Source organism: Lipotes vexillifer, unplaced genomic scaffold, assembly GCF_000442215.2.
Source record: "Lipotes vexillifer unplaced genomic scaffold, Lipotes_vexillifer_v1.1 scaffold86, whole genome shotgun sequence".
NCBI classification, from domain to species: Eukaryota; Metazoa; Chordata; class Mammalia; order Artiodactyla; family Lipotidae; genus Lipotes; species Lipotes vexillifer.
Genome location: NW_006785406.1, coordinates 3,426,171 through 3,444,746, shown reverse-complemented (window position 1 = coordinate 3,444,746; position 18,576 = coordinate 3,426,171). Strand labels below are relative to the sequence as shown.

Sequence of the window (18,576 nt, the reverse complement as noted above, 5' to 3'; positions counted from 1 at the left end):
CATTCCTGCAGCTACGTTTTAATGCATGTATGTGTATGTGTGTACGTTTCTCTAATGTGCATGTGAGTATATATAATAATGTGGATATATGCATATTTATATAATCATTTTTACTTATCTGACTGGCAAACAAATATACTTAAAATATTTAGCATTAAATGGTGAACTGAAAGAAGCACTCTTATTCACTTTGTAAGGAATGTTGGCTTATTGGTACCATCTTGAGAGAGGGAAGGGAGAACGAATTTGGTGATATCAATCAAAATTTTAATCATGCACAGTCTCTGACCCAGTCATTTCACTTCCTGGTCACAATGTACTACTCAGAAATAATGCCAAAAGTACACAAAAATTTCTTAACAAATTAAGATGTTCTTAATGTATGTATACATACATACTCATAAACATTCACACACATACATATTTTTTGTTTCTATATTCATCAATAATAAAGTTAGAAACAGCAACAAAAGATGAACTACCAATTGTTTTTACCATGGATTTTGCCTGCCAACTGAAGTGAAGAAACTATTTGTAATAGTGAAAGGAAACATTGTTTGGAACAGTAAAATGCTATTAAAAATCCATGCATCGGGCTTCCCTGGTGGCGCAGTGGTTGAGAGTCTGCCTACCGATGCAGGGGACACGGGTTCGTGCCCCGGTCCGGGAAGATCCCACATGCCGCGGAGCAGCTGGGCCCATGAGCCATGGCCGCTGAGCCCGTGCATCCGGAGCCTGTGCTCCGCAATGGGAGAGGCCACAACAGTGAGAGGCCCACGTACGAAAAAAAAAAAAAAAAAAAAAAAATCCATGCATCAATGAGGCACTTAACAAATAACAATACATCATACATCCATATGATATCATATTATAAAGCCATTAAAGAGACTGAGTTAAATCTGAAAGTAGAGAAATGGAAAGATGCCAAGACATAGTATCAGGTAGGGGGGAAACACTGTACAACACATGTGTTAGAAAATCCCCTTTTTGTTTAAAAAGGAAAAAGAAATGAGCTTTGAAGTATACCAAATTATAAACAATGATTACTTCTTGGTACAAAGGTACAAAGTCTTAACAGTTCTTAAAACAATTCTATAATATTTGAATTTTCCCAATAACCATTATTGTTTTCTAAGTAGACAAAAAAAGATCTATATTAAAGTGATCAAACTTAAATGACCTGCAACAAACATAAGGACAAATACCACTTTATAATAATTTTAAAATAAACTGTACAGTAGGTATTCTTATTTGTTTTTAGTAGCAAAAACTATTTTTATCTCCCAAATAAAACCCTACTCAGAAGCTTATATATAATGCTGCCAAAAGAAACTGAAGTTGATCGGGGGAGGTGGGTTCTACATTCAGCCTCTCACTCTCTGACCTAACAGAAAACTTATCATGTTAGAGGAGCCCAGACAGTCAGAAGAAATGTGAAGAATTCAGCAACAAGCAAACCAGGCAAGAGGTTTGTCATAGTTACACACAGGTGCTTACATCTGCTGTACCTGACTTTTACATTTCTCCATAAATGGGAGAACTATATCCAATACCTCAAACATGTCTGAAACACCTAACTTACAAATTCCCCCACCCCTCACTCATATCACTTCATCATAACAGTAACAGCATAGTCATTAACAGGTCCAGCTGTCCCCTCTTCAAGCTAGAGCTACATCCCTATTTGAAAAGCTTGAAAAGATGTTAAGTGTTTGCCATAAGCTAGTCACATAAATGATGACTACCTTCATTTTCAAGGATTTGAGAAAGTCTAGAGGACTAGGCTCAAGATTTAAAATAGAAATCTGAAAAGATCCAGTACTGCTACAGCCCACCACCCACTGACCCCCTTGTGTGGTTGGCAGCCCATTCCTCAGATACAGTCCTTGCCTCAGCCTCTGGGCCTGGGTGGTCCTGTCTTGGCATCTTTGGTTGATCGCTCTCTTACCTTGGACTTTGCATGCCAAGTGAAGTGCAGGAAATTTGTCTCGCTGGGTACTAACAGGTTAAAGGATAGGGCGTAGTGACTAATAAGATCATTTCTCACATAATAAAGTTCTGCATCAAGACCTAGAAAAAAAATAGGGAAAAAAAATTAAACGCCCATAATACCCTCAAAAGTATTAACCATCAGTATTTCAAATACTGATTATTATAAAAATAACACTGATGTACAAATGCACATCACAAACATATCCCACATGTGTTGCCTTACAAAGTAGGAAGAACACAGGATTTCATCATCGCCAACAAGGATTAAGAAACTGAGACTCAGGACAATTAAGTGATCCTCCAGCTAAGCACAGGGGTGCTGGAGCCACAACTCTGGGAGCCACGCTGTCTTCCGAGAACCACCAATGTGATACACTTCCTTTTGGAAACAGACCTTCTCAGAGAAATGCCTACAAACAAACGCCCCTTAACCCCACAAAACTGATGAGGATTTAGGAAGAGAGATGGGCACCTGGGTGAAAATATTAGTGTGAACCAAGGCCTCAAGACCCCAGCCAGAGATGACCTCGGCTTCTGTCAGTACAACGCACTGGCTGCTTGGACGGCATGTTACCAAGGTACACTCACAACACTGCCACACAGACACACGTCCTCTTCCCAATCTGAACTACAAGGTGGAGAACACCATACTTCTCGTATTCTTGGGACAGTCCTCTGCACAAAGCAGATGCTCAGTAAACACTTGTTAGACAAGTTAGAACTGCATATAAAAAGAGAAATAATCAAGATGCCCGCGAAATGTTGGAGATTTCAAATCTCACTCATTGCCATACCACCACTTACTTGCCCAAGGTCACATCCAACCTCAAACACACATCACATTTCTCAATTTTGTGATACCCCTTCTTAAAATAAAAATTTTAAAGGCAAAATTTAATCACCATCTTGAGTGGAAAACCAGTAATTATTGTGAAAAAATACAAGGTAACCAAAATAATAATAATAATAATAATAAATCAATTAAAAGGAAAACAAAACATTACTAAATGCTAAATACTGTGGCCTACACCAAGGCAGTGAGCCTGAGCCCAGCTCATTGTTTACAAAAAGGGAGGAAGGGGATAATAGCAAGTGTTTGAGAGAGGTAAAGAATCAGAGGTTTTCTCTATGATAACCCAAAAGAACTGAAAGAATGAAAGCAGGGAGTAAGTTCTCTCAATTGATTCACTGTTATTTAAAGTTGTGACCAGGTGTCCCTCTAGTAATTCATGACACATATTCCACACATAGGAGGGAAAAAGGTACAGGGGAGGCCAACTGAAATGTAAATTTCATACTTACTGAGCCTTATACCATGAGTCTAAAACACCTTGTGGTATGCAAAGAGGTCAAGGTGAGGCTCTCACACCTCCTAAGATACAGATATAGAAATGAATAACTCTGCTATAGGCATTTCTCCTGTAAAATTAGTTTTCTCATTTCTGAACTGAATCTAATACAATCATTAATTCAGAAATGAGATTTGAGGCTTACATAGGGGAAAGTTGCTGCAATGGTTGAGCAGCGCTGCTTTATTGATCCTATAGAGGAAACCAAATGCAATGAGAGAAAGTTAGAGGTCTTCTGCAAAAGGCTCTCCCTGCCAGCAGAACAGGAAGTGCTAGCAAACAATTGGGGAGGGAGGACTGGTGGGGCTGGAGAAAGGAGGGTAGGGGAAAGAAAGTAAGAAGGCGGGAGAGAGGTAGGAGGGAAATGCAACAAGAAAGCTGGGAACAACGAAGGCCATCAGCAAACACACTAACTGTAAATAGCTTAAATTTTGCTTTTTTTTAAAAATGTTTTTTTACTCTAGTCTAGATTGATGCTGTTCATAAGAGATATACAATACCTAGAACAAAATTTTAAAATATATGCCAGGTTAAAAGGGGGAGAAAAACAAAGAAGTAAATATGGCAGTACTGACATGAGACAAATGAGAACTTAAGGTAGAAAGACTTTATATTAATAAATTCATTAATATGAATTTATTAGTAAGAAAAAGTTCATATTCATAAAAACATAAGATACAGTAGTACAACTAACAAACGAGCTTCAAATATAGAAAGCCAAAAAAAAAAAAATCAAGAAGAAATAAATCCACAATCATAGTTGGAAACTAACATCCTTCAGAAAACAAAAGATCAAAACAGATAAAAATTTAGTGTGGACATATAATTTGAACAGTGTAATTATGGGACATGAAACAAGGGAGGTTAATCATGAATTAGACCCATTACACATTTTACAAAATGGATTCTAACTTGAAATAATGCAGGCTACCTTCTCTGATCAAATACCACAATATAGAAATTAACCATAAGGATAAAGTCAAAAGATGATTACTTGAAAAGATTAGTAGGGACTTCCCTGGTGGTCCAGTGGTTAAGAGTACGACGCGGACTTCCAATGCAGGAGACTCGGGTTTGATCCCTGGCTGGGGAACTAAGATCCCACACGCTGCACGGTAACTAAGCCCGCGCGCCACAACTACAGAGCCCACGTTCCCCAACTGCAGAGCCCACGTGCTCTGGAGTCCATGAGCCACAACTAGAGAGAAGCCGGCACACCACAACGAAGAGGCTGTGCACCGCAACAAAGGATCCCGCATGCCACAACTGAGACCTGACACAGCCATAAATAAATAAATAAATAGATAGATAGATAAATAAATAAGAAAAAAAGGAGACATAGACTAACAATATTTAGGAATGTTACTACAAGTCCTATAGATGTTAAAAAAAAGAATATTATGAACAACCTAATGACAATTCAGTAATTTAGATAAGGTAAAAAAATCCTTGAATTTACCAAAACTGACAAGAAGAAATTAAAAATCCAAATAATTAAAAATCTTCCCTCAAAGCTCCAGGTCCAGATGAATTCTACCAAAATATTTAAGGAAGATATAATACCAATCTTGCACAAACTCTTTCAGAAAATAGTCAAAGAAAGAACTTCCTAACTCATTTTATGTTAGACTGATATTAAAACCTGACTAAAACATTGTAAGAAAATTAGACTGACTTCCCTTGTGAACATAGACACATTCTCTATCAAACATTAGCAAACTGAGTCCAGCAATATAGAAAAAGGTTAATATATCATGACCAAGTGTTTATAAAAGGTAAACCTTTAAAAGTCAATATAATTAAACACATTAATGAATAAAAGGCAAAAACCCAGATCATCTCAATAGATGCAGAAAATGCATTTGGTAAAATTCAAAGCCTAATAATGATTTAAAAAACTGGGCAAACTAGGAAGAGAAGTAAACCTTCTCAGTCTGGTAAAGAGTATCTACAAAAACACTATAGCTAACATCATACTCAATGGTGAATTTAAATTCTTATTTCTAAGATCAGAAACAAGACAAGGATGTCCACTTCCAACACTTCTATTCAACCTTGCGCTGGAGGTCATAGCCAATTTACAAGACAAAAAGTATAAAAGTTAGAGAGGATGAACTATAGCTCATTATTCACAGATGACAGGATTACATGTGCAGAGAAAACACTATGAAATCTATTATTAATAAAATACTACTAAAACCAATTCATGAATTTAGCAAAGCCCCAGAATACAAGGCCAATATTCAAAATATTACTTGTATCTCTATATACTAGCAACAATTGGAAAATAAAATTTAAAAATCAATATCATAACACAAAAGAAAACAGTATCTAGAAATAATTCTAACTAAAGATAAGACCTCTTTACTTGGAAACTACAGAACATGACTAAGAAAAATTAGAGATGACCTAAGTAAGTGGAGAGATACCATTCTCTTAGACAAGCCTCAACACTGTTAAGATGTCAAGTTTCTTAAATTGATCTATAGCTTTAAAGTAATCCTAATCAAAATCCTAACAGATTTTCTGAAGAAACAAATTAACTCTAAAATGAAATTTAAATGCCAAAATAATCTTGAAGAAAAGAAAAGAAAAAGACAACGTTGTAAGACTCACACTACCTCATAGGTAATGTAAGGATTCCAGTTATCCTATTTTACAACAGGATGAAGAACTAGAGTAATCAAGACAGTGTGGTATTGGTATAAGGATAGTTGTACATAGAGTATATCCTATATCATTCCATTTATATAACGTTCTAGAGCAGGCAAAATTAATCTGTGGTGACAGAAATCAGATTAGTGTGGTTGCTTGGGAGGGGGTTGGGAGGGAGATTTGTGAACTGATTACTAAGGGAACCTCCTGGGGTGATGGAAATGTTCTGCATCTAATTGGGGGGGGTGGTTACATAGGTGTATGCATTTTTCAAAACTCGACCAACTGTATCTGCATGTTTCATTGTATGTAAAGTTTACCTAAATTTTTTTAAAGAGTCAACAGGTTTTTACCTCTCTTTTCCAGTCTTAAAAAGTTTGCATACCACAGAATGTTACTATCACCAACATAAAAAGTTTCAGAAAAAAAGAATTAATCTTAAGTGATCAACAACTTCCAAATTTAAATTTCAAACATCATTCACAGGGAAATGAATTCTGTTCCTAATAAATAACAGTTATAAGGTTATTACTGGTAATAACAACGATGTGTAAATATTTAAATTTTCCAGACACAGTTCAAAGTGTCAAGAACATCTAGGAGTTCTGTAAATTCAACTCCACATTAAGCTCCTTCCCAGTATCTTAGCTACCTCATTCACTGAGGATTCTGGAACCAGTTTATGAAATTTCTACACACCCTTATCCTGTGACTTACTATGGCAGACTCCCAATGTACCTGAGATCAACCCACTCTCAACCCAACCTTCAATGATCCTTTTATTCCTCAACTCCAACAACCTTCATCCATACCAAAGCAACCCATTTCTATGGACAGTGACAATATATAAATTGCTCTACCTCCAAAATATTAAACTGTAATTATCTCAATAGTTAGCAGCTCCTCAGCTCCTTCCCTTTATTGTTACAACAGCTGTTCTGTGGGCTCATAATATCGCCAGTGTCCATAATCCTCTTGTTTCTCCCATTTGATTATAGCAATTATTTCCTTATTTTCTTCTTACTGGCCTCAACGCCAATTACTGCAATTACTTCCTTACCAGTACCCTCAACTTTCTCCCACAGCCTATATCAAGATATGCATACCCTACCCTGAAAACAGCCAATCTTGAACTTGACACCCCTACTCCTTGTCTTCTCTGGTGCTATAACTGAATGCTGCATAATCCTGAATGAAGTCATTCCCACAAATGAGTCACTACAAAACCATGACTCCTATGCTCAACAAATAAAGTAATATACATAAGCTGTTGAAAGTTTGGAGCCCTGTGATCCATATCTTAATGACCACCAAAATAAACTGAAAATTTTAAATTCACTACCCTAGATTGAGGTATTGAAACTGTAATACAACTGTTAAACAGAGTTGCTGTTTCCTGACTAGATTTTGAAAGCATTTATTTTGAAATAGCCATTCTTTTTTTTTTTTTTTTTTTTTGCGGTATGCGGCCTCTCCCGTTGCGGAGCACAGGCTCCGGAAGCGCAGGCCCAGCGGCCATGGTTCACAGGCCCAGCCGCTTCGCTGCATGTGGGATCTTCCCGGACCGGGACACGAACACATGTCTCCTGCATCGGCAGGGGGACTCTCAACCACTGCGCCACCAGGGGAGCCCTGAAATAGCCATTCTTTATTAACTCAGGTAGTTATTCCTAGTTTGGAAGGGTTTGAATTTCTTCAAAGAAGCCATTTTAATGGTTCAAATTTAATGGTTCAAATTAGGTTCAAATTTTCACCTATCAAATTAGCAAATACAGTCTGTTCTGTCATAAGACAGGTTCCTGAACACCAATTAGCTTATAAGTGGTTAGTAAATAAAATAACAATACCAGTAAAACACAGAAATTGTGTCAGTTTACATTTGAATTTTCCCAGGCAAGGGGAACTGGAATAGCAGGTAAAAAATTATAACTTTCAGTGGAAAAGGAAAAGACCCTCACTCAACTCAGCTACCACCAGGCAGGAGCCCTCTCAGCCCTATTTTAAGAAAACTAAAAATAAGCACCTGCACGCAGGGCTCTCTCCTCAGAGGAGCACCACCAGTCTCTGCATGGTTCCTGGACCTAGGAAGATGTACTTTCTCTTGTGTCCAACTCTATGGCAGCCCCAATGGCTTAGAAAGCTGCTCTCATCTGCACTATCTCAAAAACATGCAAGCCAGTGATTTCCACCCTATCATGTTTTAACATCTTTAATTCTCCTCTGAAGCAGCCTCAGCCACCCTAAGTGGTTTGACCAGGCTGTCCAAGTTATCTCATAAGGTACCAATTATGCTTTTGTTAGTAATTGGTTTGAAAACTGCAGAGGTCTTGAATGGTTTGCCCTTAACCTTATTCTCCCCGTAAGTCCTGTTATTTTCAGTGACTTGGAAACCTTAAAGGTTTTTTTTTTTAATGTATTTGATGTTGTAACAGAAATGCTTATGTTCTTTAAATACAATACTGAATGTCAGGCAGTGTGCGGCAAGCAAGCAATTTGTGAACATATATCAATATTTTATAAATATTTATACTCTGACCCACTAAGTCCAATTTGAAAAATTCATCCTAAGGAAACCAAATATAGATCCAAATGTTTATGTATAAATGTTATGTATACGGTTTCCTAAGGAAACCAAATATAGATCCAAATATAGATCCAAATGTTTATGCATAAATATTAATCAAAATAAAATTTAAAACTGAAGAAAAGTAACAATATAAACTACCAGCAACAGAGCAGTAATCAATAAACTATAATATATCCATAACAGAGAACAACAGTTTTCAACAATTTCTCTTTCTTTGGAGAAGGAGTGAGGTGGTACTCTAAGCCATTATACCCCTTCAGTCAAATCTCTCCTGTTCATCCATGTAACATATTGAGCTTCTCCTTTGAAGACAGGTTTTAATGACTAAAAAAACACTGAAAAAGACTATGAAGCCATGAACAGGACTGTTACAAATAAATTTTAATGAATTGAGTTTTTCTTAGAATGTTACATTAAATAAGAAAAGGCAAGATACAAACTATATACAGCAAAATTTTAATAATGTCTGGCATCTAGAATAGTTCCCTTGCATAAAATAAGTGTTCAATAAATATTTGTCTAGTGAATTAAAGTTAAATGTACATGTATATGCACCCTCAGTGTTCATAGCAGCACTATTTACAACAGCCAAGACATGGAAGCAACCTAAATGTTCATCAACAGATGAATGGATAAAGAAGATGTGGTATATATATACAATGGAATATTACCCAGCCATAAAAAAGAATGAAATAATGCCACTTGCAGCAACATGGATGGACCCAGAGATTATCATATTAACTGAAGTAAGCCAGACAAAGACAAATACCATATGATATCACTCATATGTAATACAAATGAACTTATTTACAAAACAAATAGACTCAGACATAGAAAACAAACTTATGGTTACCAAAGGGGATGGGGGGGTGGAGATAAATTAAGAATTTGGGATTAACATATACACACTACTGTATATAAGATAAATAAACAACAAGGACCTATTGTATAGCATAGCAAACTACATTCAATATCTTGTAATAACCTATAATGGAAAAAGAATCTAAAAAAGAATACATATACATTCAGAATATATATTCAGTTATATATATAACTGAATCACTTTGCTATACACCTGAAACCAACACATCGTAAATTAACTATACTTCAATTTATAAAAAGGTTAAAAAAAAAGAGGACCTGCATGGTATATGCACAGTGTGTGTGTTCCATTTCTCAAAAAAGAAAGGAAATACCAAAAAATATGAAGTGATTGATTATAAATGGTAGATTATGGGTTATGCTTTTATTCTTTTTCTTAAATTTCCTATGAAAGTTAAGTTAAACTGGGAAAAATAAAAATTAGTTTTCAAAAACATGTTTAAAGAAATATGCATACAGCTACAGCAATGCACTGAACAAAAACCCAGTTACTGCCTAGAGTAATCCATGAAGGCCAGTAAAAGCTAGAGAGAAAGCCCTCAAACAACAAAATTCAATTTTAAAAAATCACATTGGTAAAGGTAATATCTTTGATATATCAAGATTAACACTAGTAATAATAATTTACTAATGACTAAAACACCTTCCTTCAACTTTCCCTTAAAATACCCAACCAAAAGGTAAAATCTGGCAAAGCACTATGAACTGAAAAGCTCAAAGTGACAAGTTCAAAGCTCAGAAAGAACTTCACCATGCAACAGTGACAATGGGGCTGAAAGGAGAAGAAAATCCCTGGACTACACATGCTCACTGTCTGAATAAGGATAACATGGGAAATCCTGAAGACGACAGGAAATCCTGAAGACGACAGGGAAGGCAATAAAGCTATAGGTTTCAGGGAAATCAGAAGCGGGCCAAGAATTACATTCCCAGACAAATTCTTATCATATGTGAAGACAACAGATTCTCAAAAAATACACCGATTATGTATCCTTCCGCAAAAAAGTTACTCCAAAACATACTGAAAGGTTAATAACACTTTTATTTCTAACGTGAGGTAATCATTTTACACTGAGGTTTACATAATACATAATAATTCAAGTATAATCATCATGAATATAACTCTAAATGAAATGTAAGGAGTCCAAAAAATTCCCCAAATATTAGAAATGCAAAGAGAAACCAATGAAAGTACAATCTTCCCAAAATAATAGAAATATGAAGAGAACCCAATGTAAGTATAATCATGGTACAAAACTATCAGTCTATGACTGATCTTAGCATGTTGATACGTGTATCTCCATCCATAATTAATACAGCTGAGTGGACATGCAGACACACCAAGACCGTACTCTAAAGGAAATTCAATTCTTTCAAAGCATCAATAAGAGATTTAGAAAAAGTGGTTAGCTATAATGAAAAGCACAGTCAATTTCATAAAGTAGAAAATGTATAGGCCACAATCTGACCACAGGTAAGAAGACAGAGAGTGAGGGAAAACATAACATAATAGATTGTGAAGTACCATCTATATCAAAGAGTTACCTATGTTCTAAGATTTCAACTACATAAAGAAAAATGAGAACATGGAAAAAATACTGGAAAGATATTTACCAAAGATTGCCAATGCACGGTTAAATAACATATACTTTTCTTCTTCTTCATGGTCCTGTACACTTTCCAAATGGCCTATCAGTATGTTTTTATTCTGATAATCAGGAAATAAAATTAATAAAATAAAAAGAATTTTAAACAAATTGATTTTTAGAAAAAGATGAAAGCTGTAGAGACTATCATACATTTATTTCTGAATGTAATCTTTTTTCTTTCCTTCCCCATCACGCTCAAAACAATTTTTAAGTAAAAGTGAAAGACAATGAAGACAGAATCTAGATAATCTACTTCTTTGTAATTGCTTCTAATCATTAGTGTTTCAAATATGACAATAACAATTGAATGCAATCTCAAAGCAGGGGTAGTAGACAGCAAGGCTTATCATTGTCTGGGAGTGGTGTGGTAGCCTCCACAGAGAAGTGGGCAGCGAGGAATGGTTAGAGAGGCAATGAGGGAAACAGTTTATTCAGTGATGCTTTATTGAGCCAGCTGGGCACAAGACAGGAAAAGGGTAACTCTTTAAGAGACCAGGAAACAGAGCCTGGTAGAGGGGAGTGACTGAGAAAGTAGGCTGGGGTGTCCTGATCAGAACACAGAAGTTCCAAGGGCTGAGAAAAGGACCAAGTCCAAAGTGGCCATTTCAATGAGTGCCTTATTTAGAAAAGAGACCTGAGAACCAGGAGACCAGCATGGTCAAAGGAGTAACAGCTGAGAAAAAAAAAAATCACAGTAGATTTTAATATCCTTTGGGATAAAGGGAGGGAAATAATGAAAGCAAGTCAGGGTATAGTCACTGAGGATCATCTTGCAACTGAGTGGCTGCAACAACCCTAATGGGTCAAAGGTCATACAAGTATCAATAAACCTCAATGATATCAAAAGAGAGGAGGATGCTGAGTCACTGTCCTGGGGCAAAACAATCAAAAATCAAAGTAAGAAAGAAAGGATATAATGCATGATAAAAGCTGGTCCCTTAATAAACAATCCAAAAAGGAAATTAAGAAAACAACTCCATTTATAATAGCACCCAAAAGAATAAAATACCTAATAATAACTTTAAACAAGGAGATAAAAGGTTTATCTGCTGAAAACTACAAAACATTGCTAAAATTAAGGAAGACCTAAATAAATGGAAAGACATCCCATCTTCATGGATTGGAAGACTCACTATTACTAATGTTAAGGTCGAAATACTACCCAAAGGGATATATCAGTGCAATCCCTATCAAAATTCTAACCCATGTTTTTGCAGAAATGGAAAGGCAGATTCTCAAATTAATATGGAACTGCAAGTGGCCTCCAATAGCCTAAACAGTCTTGAAAAAGAACATAGTTGAGTCACACTTTCCAACTTCAAAACTTACCACAAAGCCATAGAAACCAAAACAGTGTGGTACTGGCATAGTGATAGACAGCTAAATTGATGAAATAGAACTGAGAGTGCAGAAATAAGCTTATATATTCCTAGCCAATTGATTTTTAAAAAAATATTTATTTATTTGGCTGCACTGGGTTTTAGTTGTGGCACACAGGATCTTCGTTGCCATGTGCGGGATCTTTAGATGCAGCATCTTTAGTTGAGCCTTGTGGGATCTTTTTTTTTTAGTTGCAGCAGGCGGACTCTTAGTTGAGGCATGAAGGATCTAGTTCCCTGACCAGGGATTGAACCCCTGCATTGGGAGTGTGGAGTCTTAGCCACTGGACCACCAGGCAAGTCCCTAGCCAACTGATTTCTGACAAGAGCGCCAAGACCACTTAATGGGGAAAGAACAGCCTCTTCAACAAATGGTGCTGGGACAACTGGATATCCACATGCAAAAAGAATGAAAATTAGACCCCTACCTCACACCATATACAAAAACTAATTCAAAATATATCAACAACATAAATATAAGACCTAAAACTATAAAACTCTTAGAAGAAAACAGGGATAAATTTTCATGACCTTGGATTTAGTAATGGATCCTTAGATGTCACTAAAAGCAAGAGCAACAGAAGAAAATTAGATAAACTGGACTTCATAATATTAGAACACTCCCTAACACCATATACAAAAATAAACTCAAAATGGATTAAAGACCTAAATGTAAGACCAGACATTGTAAAACTCTTAAAGGAAAGCATAGGAAGAACACTCTGTGACATAAATCACAGCAAGATCCTTTTTGACGCACCTCCTAGAGAAATGGAAATAAAAACAAAAGTAAACAAATGGGACCTAATGAAACTTAAAAGCTTTTGCACAGCAAAGGAAAACATAAACAAGACGAAAAGACAACCTTCAGAATGAGAGAAAATATTTGCAAACAAAGCAACTGACAAAGGATTAATCTCCAAAATTTACAAGCAGCTCATGCAGCTCAATATCAAAAAAACAAACAACCCAATCCAAAAATGGGCAGAAGAACTAAACAGACATTTCTCCAAAGAAGATATACAGATTGCCAACAAACACATGAAAGGATGCTCAACATCACTAATCATTAGAGAAATTCAGATCTACAATGAGGTATCACCTCACACCAGTCAGAATTGCCATCATCAAAAAATCTACAAACAATAAATGCTGAAGAGGGTATGGAGAAAAGGGAACCCTCTTGCACTGTTGGTGGGAATGTAAATTGATACAGCCACTATGGAGAACAGTATAGAGGTTCCTTAAAAAACTAAAAATAGAACTACCATATGCCCCAGCAATCCCACTACTGGGCATATACCCTGAGAAAACCATAATTCAAAGAGTCATGTACAACAATGTTCATTGCAGCTCTATTTACAATAGCCAGGACATAGAAGCAACCTCAGTATCCATCGACAGATGAATGGATAAAGAACATGTGGCACATATATACAATGGAATATTACTCAGCCATAAAAAGAAACAAAATTGAGTTATTTGTAGTGAGTGGATGGACCTAGAGTCTGTCATACAGAGTGAAGTTAAGTCAGAAAGAAAAAAACAAATACCACATGCTAACACATATATATGGAATCTAAAAAAAAAGAAAAGAAAATGGTCATGAAGAACCTAGGGGCTGGACAGGAATACAGATGCAGACCTACTAGAGAATGGACTTGAGGACATGGGGAGGGGGAAGGGTAAGCTGGGACAAAGTGAGAGCGTGGCATGGACATATATACACTAGCAAATGTAAAACCGATAGCTACTGGGAAGCAGCCACATAGCACAGGGAGATCAGCTTGGTGCTTTGTGACCACCTAGAGGGGTGGGATAGGGAGGGTGGGAGGGAGGGAGACGCAAGAGGGAAGGGAGAGGGGGATATATGTATATGTATAGATGATTCACTTTGTTATAAAGCAGAAACTAACACACCATTGTAAAGCAATTATACTCCAATAAAGATGTTAAAATTTTTTCTAAAAAACTGCATATTGAAAGTCATTATCAAGGTGAAGACAACATAGAAAATGGAAGAAAATATTGCAAGTTATGTATTTGATAAGGGTCTAGTATCCACAATATATAAAGAACTCTTACAACTCAACAACAGAAAGACAATTTAAAAAGGGGCAAGGGACTTGAAAAGACATTTCTCCAAAGAAGACACACAAATAGCCAACAAACACATGAACACCAGCAGTCATTAGGGAAATACAAATCAAAACCACAATGAGGTAAAACTTTATACTCACTAGGATAGCATTAATTAAAAAACAAACAAACAAACAGAAAACAGCAAGTGTTAGCAAGGACATGGAAAAATTGGAACTTCTGTACATTGCTGGGGGGACTGCAAAACGGCTCAGCCACTGTAAAAAAGTTTGGTGGTTCCTCAAAAAGTTAAACATGGAATTACCACATGACCCACAATTCCACTCCTAGGTATATATCCAAAACTGAAAACAGGTACTCAAGTACTTAACACACATGTTCATAGCAGCATTATTCACAATAGTAAAGATGTGAAAACAGCCCAAATGTCCATCAACAGATGAATGAAGAAACAAACTGTGGTATATACATAGAAATGGAATACTATTCAGTCACAGAAAGGAGTGAAGTATTGATACATGCTACAATGTGAATGAACCCCCAAAACATTATGCTAAATAAAAGAAGCCAGATAGAAAAGGTCTCATATTGTATTAGTCCATTTATATAAAATATCCAGGATAGATGAATCCACAGAAATAGAAAACAAATTGGTGGTTGCCAGAGGCTGGGAGAAGAGGGAGGTGAGAAGAAACTGTTTAACGGGTGAGGAGTTTTACTCTGGAGCAATGGAAATGTTTTGGAACTAGACAGGGTTGGTGGTCGCACAACATGGTATATGTACTAAATGTCACTGAATAATTTGTTCACTTTACAATGGTTAATTTTATGTCATGTGAATTTCACCCAATAAATTATTATTTTTAAAAAAGAAAAAAAAAAAAGCTGACCCCTGCCCCATAAATGGGGAGGGAGTGTACTAAAACTGACTTCCAGTGACTAGAAAGTATTATGAGGAAAATATCACTCACAAGAAGAAAGCAGGTTTCAGTTAAGCTGAAGAGATAAAGCAGCACTATGAAAGAGTCAGAGGAGACCTCAAAACAAAACTGGAGCTTTACAAGATAAAACTGAAAGGACCAGCAGAACAGAGGACAGAGCTGGCGAACTAGAGTGGGTGGAAGGTAGAAAGGGGCTCTGCGGGAAGGCAGGCAGGAACAAGGGCGAACAGCCCTGGACTGAAGAGGTAGCATTTTGTTATTAGAATGTATAGAGTTTTTCTCTTCGAACCTAAGATGAGAAACAATTCAGTTCTTCGCCTATAATAATCAGACTTAAATTTCTCACTGCCAGTTCCAGCAAAGTAGGAATGTTACTCTATTGTTAGAAAATATGACATTTATTCATGTTATTTTTAAACAACCCAAATTCCAAGCTGAAAATCCAAAGTTATTTCTGCAAAACTCTCAACAGCCATCAAGGAATATTCATTTTCCCCTAAACAATATTAAAAAAAGCTCAAGCTCAATTCAAGGCCTGTGTTCTACACGACCTGGCCTGTGTAGCTCAAGTTCAAATAACACAATAGTTTAAAAATTGTTCTAAACGATTTTAAAAGTTAACTATTGGATTCCTAAGGCCACAACAATGGTCGATTAGTGTCAATGACCAAACCACCTCCCTTTAAAAAAGAGCTACCTTACAGCACATAACAAAATACATTCCAGGAGCTGTTCACACGTCTGTCTTCCCCACTACCTTGCACACCTCACAAGCAAGGCTGGGGTCTTAGGTTATCCGTAGGTACTCAAATGTTAGATGCATGAATGGCTGGCTGTAGATAAAAATCAACTACATCAAAGATAGATTTTAAGGGAAATGATGTTTTAAAGAAAACATCAGGAATCAGTTAAGGTAGAAAAACAAAAGTGATGTTGTAGAAACAGAACTATAGCAGAGTTTTTGCTAACGAGCAGCTGAGTGACCTTTGGCAATCAATTATTTAACCACCTTCTCCAGGCATCAATTTTCTCAACTATAAAACAAGGGAGTTAAACCAGATAAAGTTAAAGTCCCTCCTCAGCCCCCAAATTCTATTATTCTATGATATCATCCATGGTTTCCAAATGTCAGCCAAAACTCTATTATTCTATGATATCATCAATGGTTTCCAAATGCTAGTCAAAGCTTAAGTTAAAATTTTACTTAGTCAAAATAATCTTCTAGGTTCTGAGGACAGTGTGGTATACAAGCCAGAGGAAAAAAGCCAAAATCACTTACTACGTATGAAATCAGTAAGTACTCTGTATTTTAATCAATGCTGAAATTAAATAAATACAGAGCTCTTCAAATTTTCCTGGTTTATGGAAACTAACAAACTGAAATAAATACAATAAAGTAACAATTTGTCCATCAACATCTCATAAACCTAGCTATAGTCAAATTATACCTAGAAAATTAGCTGAGACTTAATATTTACGTCATAAGAAGGGAATTTACAAATGTTAGACTATAGGAAAGGGGCATCCTATCTTCATAATTAAAAATGAAAAAGCACATAAATCTTCAATCCCTATAGCTGTTTAAACGATATTCTTGTAGATTAAATGTTTCATGTGATATCTGCCCATTCAGATTTTCCTCCTACATTTCTCCTGCAACCATAAATGTCTGGATAGAAGAGGGCTGAGAGTACACATGTACACACAGAGTATAAAAAGAATTAAAGTGAGCTTTTAAGAGAAAGAAGACATCAACAATGAAAGACAAAGTAAACATGCCCCTTCCCTCCACCCCCTTCCTACAGGCTGCCTCCTCATCACATGCCTAAAACTGGCTTTTCAAAGGAAAGGCAAGAGGTCCATCCTTTGGTTTCTAAGAAGTGGCTAGGGGGTCAGCGTCAAGGAAGGGAACCTCCTGATCCTCTCAAGGAAAAGCCAGCATCTGAAATCACTGAGTACCTTTCCTCACTTTGCCACTTTAGGAAGAGTACATGATGTGTGATCAAAATCAACAGCTCACTTAAAACAATCCACTGGAATGGCTATTAGTTGCCACTGCTTTAACAGATCAGGCTTCACGATACAACTATTCCAGTACCAAGCATCTCCCCTCCCATGTCTTCCATTTCAGTACATAACTTTGACTCTAATTCAGTGATCCCTGAAAATGGAAACCCAAAGCTCTCCATCACAAATGCTGAGCTCAGGTTTGCCTTTCTAGTACCTGTGATGATATGACCTTTGAGAGAAGTTGTGTGGAATCAAAGGGAGAGTGTGGTCATTTTTTTTTCTCTTCACGAGTATTATCACTTTTGATTTCAAATGGATGACTCAAATAATACTGTCACCTTCCCCATCTGAAAATACTACAGCAGATGGATAAGAAATTATAAAGAGGGCTAACACTACAACACAGGATCAGGGAACAAGATTTCACATCCAATTAATATACCTGTCATCTTAAAAAAAAAAATCCATAAAAGAATTCCCCCAAAGATGTGATTTGTACCACAACTGCAGAGATGTTAAAGGTGCTCCCCAATTCCTATGTAAGAATAGTAAGTAACAAAAACATAACCCATAATCTCTAGCACTATAACATAAAATATGAAGCATGCCCTGCCATAGCGTGAGAATGTTCTAGTATCTGGTAAAATGATACTCTGGAAACTAATTTATCATTGGTTCCTGCACTATTTAAAGAAGAAAATGATCTCACCAAGCTCATGCATGCATTGCAAGTACAGCTCTAGAGTAGACATGGAGTAATTTACTCACAGTTTGACATAACCACCATTCAATTTCTTTCATAGCTAACTCCTAATAGGAGCACACACTCTCAGTCAGCCGTGGAGGCCATTAGTAACTTAGAGTTGGCTATTATGGCCAGGGGCTCAAAGCACAATGGAGAACTCACAAACATCGTTCCTCCCTCCCAGCAACTCCAAGTGCTAACTTGGAGTCCAGTTCCAAAGCTACCTGAATTCTTTTCTAAGGCAAGTCACTTAGCTCTCTGCTAGAAGTTAGTGCCATGAGACCAGG

The 18,576-nt window shown here is 36.6% G+C and overlaps 1 protein-coding gene across 1 annotated transcript in view; it reads right to left on the bottom strand.

The window, feature by feature from the left end:
* The window catches only part of RYK (receptor like tyrosine kinase), a 96,050-nt gene that overhangs the window by 63,921 nt on the left and 13,553 nt on the right, over positions 1-18,576 (bottom strand). The window contains exon 3 of the mRNA XM_007457555.1: positions 1,949-2,070. The gene's annotated coding sequence lies outside the window, so the exon portion shown is untranslated. The remainder of the gene's footprint in view (positions 1-1,948; positions 2,071-18,576) is intronic.